Below are 7,201 nucleotides of genomic sequence, written 5' to 3' on the forward strand. Positions count from 1 at the left end.
CATAAATTTCCATATGTCAAGAAATATAATTTACATATTTGATCCCGATATCTACAAAGCTACATTACAAAGTAGCTACGTACCAAATTTATTTTACAAAATCCCTATACAAAACTTGTATACATAATCAATATTTAAATATAATAGATAACATGTTATCCCAACATCTCATGTAAGCGCATATAAACTCTTCACAGTTTCCCCTTCCCCTTATCTTCTAGTTGTGTCCGACCTGTAATGCATATTTCCCAAAACACCAAAATGAGGGTTAGACATTGAGGTCTAGTGAGAAATTCATTTGTTGCTATTACAAGGTGAATAATCACCAAATCACATTGATAAACAAATAAACAACATTTTAACCAACAAACCTCTATTGTCGCATCTAAAAGATGAGACATCACCAATTTATTGCATTAAATAACCAAACAACTCATTTATCACATTTTGATAAATCTCATCACATCATATAGGTAAAATGATAAATTTCTCGCATCACATGGGTAAAACAACCTCATCTCCTCGCATTACACTGGTACGAGGATCCATCTCATCACATCACATAGGTGCGATAAACCAACTTGTCGCATCCATAGAATGCAATAACTTCACTCCTCGCATCACAATGATGCGACAAACACACTTCATCGCATCACAAGGATGCGATAAACTCAAGTCATCGCAACACACAGATGTGACAACTTCAGTTATCGTGTCTCAAGGGTGCGACAAACAAATAACACTTTGATCAAACCCAAATTTTACATTTTGTTTGATTATGCCACCCTTATCGTAGTATACACCTCTCCTTGATATGCCATTCTTATTCCAAACACTTGATCAAAATATCAATTCATGCTAATTATAACATCAAAACAATTTTATAACGTCCCCATATAAAGAACCATATGGTTCTAATTTCAATACGATAAAAAAAAGTTTGTAAAATAACTCATCTTATAATCACAATAAAATGTAGATATGAGGATGAAAAACACAACAAATATCCAGAACAAGGATTCACAAAACTCAGCTTATGTTTGTTTTTGCCGACCAAAGAACACACGGAAGTTTTCTTTCCCTTTTTACCCTTCAATTCTGTTACAATCCCCAATGAGATAATTAAAATAAATCACCATAACAATTTAATATAAAAGACGGTGGAAGCTTTTAAAAATAATTTAAACACATTTAACTCTTCAACTTACCACCATCAATTAAAACAACCTTGAACTATATAATCGAATAACCGGTTATTACATTATCCTCTCTCAAAAGAATTCGGTCCCAGAATTCATTCAATCAAACAACTGAGGATATTTTGATATCATCTCTGATTCTCACTTCCAAGTAGCTTATGGACCCTTATGAAAACGTCACTGTACTTTCACAAGACTGATTTCTTTATTTCTCAAAACTTTTGTCATTCAGTCAGTGACGACCTCAGAGGTTTCTACATAATTCAATTTATCATCAACTTGCATCTCAGATAGCGGTACTACCAAATTCAGATCGGCAGTCACTTTCGTAGGTTTGAAACATGAAAGTGTTGTGAATAACATTGAGTTCTTTAGGAAACTCCAACTGATATGCTACTGAACCAACTATTTTACAGATTCTGAACAGGCCAATATACCTCGGGTTGAGATTACCTATTTTCCTAAATCTTATAATACCTTTCTATGGAAAAATCTTCAACATTACAAAATCTCCTACTACAAATTCAACCGGTTTTCGCCGTCTGTCGGCGTAACTTTTCTGTTGGTCCCGAGCTGATTTAATTCGTTCTCGTATTTGATCTATCTTTTCAGTAGTTAATTGCTATTTAATTTTAGAGTTTCGAGTTTTAGCGACGATATATCATCGCAATCAGGGGCTACAACTACGAACTAACAGTGACTGGTTAGCTACGATTGATGTCACAATAGACCTATAGCAACGAAACAAGGATCTTTAGCGATGACAAAGTCATCACAATAGGTTAAATTTCCTGCAGTGACAGGGCTATAAAAGGTTAAAAGTCAACAACCTTCCAAAACAATCATCAAGAACTAGGATGGAATGGGTATTTTTGAACCAACTAATAAGAACTGATTTGAAAATAACAAGCGATAATAAAAATAAATAAATAGGCAATAATATAATAATAAAATATGTGGAAAATATATTACTATTTCTTATATATATTTTTTATTAATATAAGAATTAAATGAAATTAAGCTTTTTCTTAATGCAATTCACCATTTACAAAAATGCGAACCGAAAACACAATAAAGACAACAATATTATGAAACGAATTTTGCAAAAGAGGACGAAATGGGAAATTTTCCATTATCTAGATGGTCTATTGATCTAGGAGGTGTAACAGTTCGCAGCGAGAAGCAAGGGATGTCGTGAACATGGGAGGTCACAGAGAATTTACCTATTCATAGAGTGATAAAAAAAGACTCCATCTATCGACCAGTCATCTTAAGAAAAAACTGCGAGAGCTTTCCGAAGTGTTATAAAGACGGAATTGGTTGAGGAAAAGAAAAGTCCAGCCACACCACAAAACGCCCACGAGCTTCTGGACAGAGTGGTCGTCCCTTACCCAACTAGAAATCAAGCGGGTAAGAAGGAGAGAGCAATTTTACACTCAAGTTAGTTCTATTTTGTGGGGCGAAGCTGAAATTACAACAAAACACAATGTTTGAATTGAAAATATCTTATATGAAAATGTTACAACAGGTTGACCAACTTAACAAGTTATATTCTCCTCATAAGTTGGGAATTATATAACTAAAATAGGGGTATTGAAAAAAAAAATCTAAACCGAATAACCCACATCTAAACTAAACGAAGTTGGATTAAACAACTCATGTTATTCGATTATTAGTTATTTTGTTCACTTTTTGTTAAACCCTATACAAAATATATATGTGTTACATATTTATAACTTATTTTAAAATAAAAAAATATTAATTATATTTTGAATTTTTCACTAACTCATCTACCCCAAGTTACAAGTTAAAATTTAAGATATTACTTATATTATATTTATAGATCATCTAAAAATTTAAAAACGTTATTACAATAAAATTCTTCCGGTTTATCCATTGCCGAGCTGAGTACCTAAAACGGAATAACTCAAAATCGGTTAATGCGAATTTTTTCATTCAGTTATAGTTGGTTAGTTCCGAAAATATTAAAAACCAAAAGATAGAACAAGATGGCTCCTTAAAATGTTGAGAAGTGTTTTATAATACAACCAACTAACTTGCTTAAAATGAGAATGAAGTCAAGTTTTGAAGTCATGAACTATTGCAAGACAAGAACCATATCATTCTCTACTACAAATAGTCAAGCATTAAACTTCTTTTTTTCACATCAAACTCACAATTTAATCAATCTCATACAAAGAACAAGATATTTCAACGATGACAACCGTGGTATTCGTTGTTTTTGTGTCGTTTGGCTGTGTTTTCTTCCTAGGGTTCACTGTACTGGCTTTGTGTTGCGTTCTAAAAAGGTTGAAATGCAGCAAGACGGCTAACAAAAGTGAACTGGTGCATGTTGACGAGCATTTGAAGGTGACTGAAAACGCCGTGCAGGGTCCGAATGGCATGAAAGTTATTTCCATTACAATTGATGATGATTTGCATGCCGATGAAAAAGAAGATTGCACGAAGAATGAGAAGTTTGGAAAAGACGTTCATTCTGATGAAATTCATACTTGAAATTTGAATTAATATAAATAAAGATGTGCAAATTGATATATTATGTAATTCTCACAACATATATTTAATCTAACATTTTACCACTTTGTTAAATTAATATCAATATGTGCAAAAGGACACCGGAATCCTCAATTACGTGAAAAATCCCATGTATGGTCCTATTTTGAATGATACTGATCGCTGCAATGAAATGATTTTGTTAAGACGTACATGTGTCTTAACGTAGTATGTAATGAGATTTTGAGTTTATAGGACTAAAAGTCGGCGACCTATCACCTGTCTGAATGCGTTATAATAAGTTGCTAGGATGAAAATAAGCAATCTAACAAGTTTTATTGACGAAGATGGACAACCTGATATATAAAAGACAAAAAGTAAATCATCGTATTAACATTTTTATATTATACTTACGAAAAAGGTCCTCTTATTCTTTCCGTCTTTCATCTATAGGATAATTTTCAAAAGTGTTTGTATAAAAACTTAATAAGACGATTTATATTATATGCCTTATTTATAAAAACTTAATAAGACGATATATATTATATGTCTTATTGGTTTATCCAACTTTGTAGATAAAACTTGTTAGTTTGTAGAATTTCATCTAGAGATAACTTATTGTAATTCCATAAGATATTAATTATGCCAATTTTCCGACACATGTAGAACAAAAATAAAAAAACCAATTCTGTATCGGAGTATGCATCTACTTTACTTATATATGCTTTTTAACAATAATAAATCAGGGTCTAATTTTGAGAACCTATGAAATTGTGATAACTAATGTATCATATGCTATTTCATATGATTCTTTTATCCATCTAAGACTGGGATTTATAATTAATATTGATTAACATATATTTGTTTCACATTGTGTTTGTTTCACATGTATTTGTTTCATCATGTAAACCTTTTTAGCTTGTTTATGAAACAAAAGTTGCACGTAATTTTTTTTCACATTGTGAACCGAATAGATATGAACCAAACGCCTTGTTAAACAAATATATGTTTATCAATATATTAAGCGTTAGCCTTAGATGAAAAAAATCATATGAAACAATAACTTTCACGATTATCACAATTTATGTAATTCTGATTTGCTTACGCTGCTATATCAACATATAAAATAGTAAAGGGTTTGATTCTAATGAAGATCAACCCTGTGTTTCTTTGATATTATCACAACCACACGTAACTAGTAACTAGGTAGAAAATTTAATCACTCGATAGAATTATAACAAAAGTGGTTCGAAGATATATTGACGAGATTGTCAGATAAAAAGGTTGCATTAGAATTGATTCTAGTTTTGTGTACAAATTTTAGGTTTAGTAATAAACCTGTACATTACCGTTGTTTATAAGTGCCCGAAGTAATGGATTGAGTTATTACTGGAGTGAGACTGTTTTTATCCTTTTTAAAGTGTCAAAGAAAGAGTGACATTAATATTGTTACCGGTTTAAACAGAAAAAAGTTAGTGACGTTTTCGAAAAAAAATATTTTAATCAAATCCGAATTTCTATTAATTTATAGAGAATTAATTTTGTGTTTGGTTGTTTGTTGTGTATGTGTTTCTGATTGTATTCTAAGATTTTGATTGTATGCATGCATGAATATTTGCATGGATGTGCATAAATTTTAATTTTGCATATGTATGCGTGCATATATATATTTCTTTTGTTTTTAGAAGCAGACATGTTCAAATAAGAACGTTAACTATTTAGGAAAATAAAAAAAATGTCGTTGATGTACAAAATCATATATGATTCACATACAAACTAACTTGTATCCCTTGAACTCAGGCTCTGATACCAAACTTGTAATACCCCAAGATCACATATGCATATAAACGTATATTTCCATATATCAAGAAATATAATTTACACATTTGGTCCTAATATCTACAAAGCTACATTACAAAGTAGCTACCAAATTTCTTTAAAAAAAATCCCTATATAAAACTTGTATACATAACCATTATTTAAATATAACAGATAACATGTTATCCCAACATCTCATGCAAGCACATATAAACTCTTCACAATTTCCCCTTCCACTTATCTTATGGTTGTGCCCGACCTATTGTTACACCCCAAATCCACATATTGCATATAACACATATTTCATATATATAATACATGTTTTCCCCACATAGGTCCTCGATACAAGAGTCTGTAATATAAAATACACAACCCAAAAATTCCAAAAGTACATGCTCTTGCATCCTAGCATCTATGCTTCCAAAACAGCTAAGCATATATAGAAGCAATTCACATAACACCCTTTCCCTTATAATCATTACCTGCACACATAATTTGAAAACATTACCTGCACACATAATTTGAAAACACGAAAATGAGGGTTAGACATGAATGTCTAGTGAGGTTCCCTTCTATGTAATACAGGGTGAAGATCACCAAAACGTTTATTTCAAATCATTCAACATACGAAGCAAAATTAAAAACATACTGCTTTGGTCCATCGGGCCTCTGGTTCCAAACCACACTTAGAAAATATTTCGACAACCAGGACCAGAGCCCATCTGGTCTCTCTTCCAGAGCTTCTGGTCTTCACGACCAGAGCCTCTGGTTTCACTAACCAGACTTAGAATATAATTTGACATTTAGGACCAGAGCCCCTCTGGTCTCTCTTCCAGAGCTTCTGCTCTTCACGACCAGAGCCTCTGGTTTCAAACCACACTTAGAATATAATTCGACATTTAGGACCAGAGCCCCTCTAGTCTCTCTTCCAGAGCTTCTGGTCTTCATGACCAGAGCCTCTGGTTGAACCAACCAGACTTAGAAAATATTTCAAAACCTTTTCAAGACCTAAGACCAGAGCCTCTCTGGTCTCTCTTCCAGAGNGACCAGAGCCTCTGGTTGAACCAACCAGACTTAGAAAATATTTCAAAACCTTTTCAAGACCTAAGACCAGAGCCTCTCTGGTCTCTCTTCCAGAGCTTATGGTCTTCATGACCAGAGCCTCTGGGTTCAAACCATACTTAGAATATATTTCAACACAGGACCAGAGCCCCTCTGGTCTCTCTTCCAGAGCTTCTGGTCTTCACGACCAGAGCCTCTGGTTGTACTAACCAAAACTTCACTCATATAAGTGATATTTAGATAAACTCTCAATCAATAAGATAGCCTTTTTCATAAAACAAACAATTATAAAAAGTTCATGTTCGACCAGAGCCTCTGGTTGAACTAACCAGAGCTTCTGGTTCAAAAGACATGACCAACCAGAGCCCCTATGGTTCAACGCTTAACCAGAGCTTCTCTGGTCTGTTTTTCATAAAAAGACTAAGTATAGAGATTCTTTTGAAATACCATTTTAAAACAATGAATTAAAGTACTAAGCTTGTTTCTCAAAGATATAAAGCTTATTTTCCAAACTCATAGATTCATAAAAGATTTTTCATAAATAACCAACATCCTCTGGTTCCATTATGAGGGTCAATCAGAGCCCCTCTGGTCCTTGCAAGGTATAA

The sequence above is a fragment of the Cynara cardunculus genome (assembly GCF_001531365.2).
Source record: "Cynara cardunculus var. scolymus isolate 2C chromosome LG 6, CcrdV1, whole genome shotgun sequence".
Classification (NCBI taxonomy): Eukaryota; Viridiplantae; Streptophyta; class Magnoliopsida; order Asterales; family Asteraceae; genus Cynara; species Cynara cardunculus.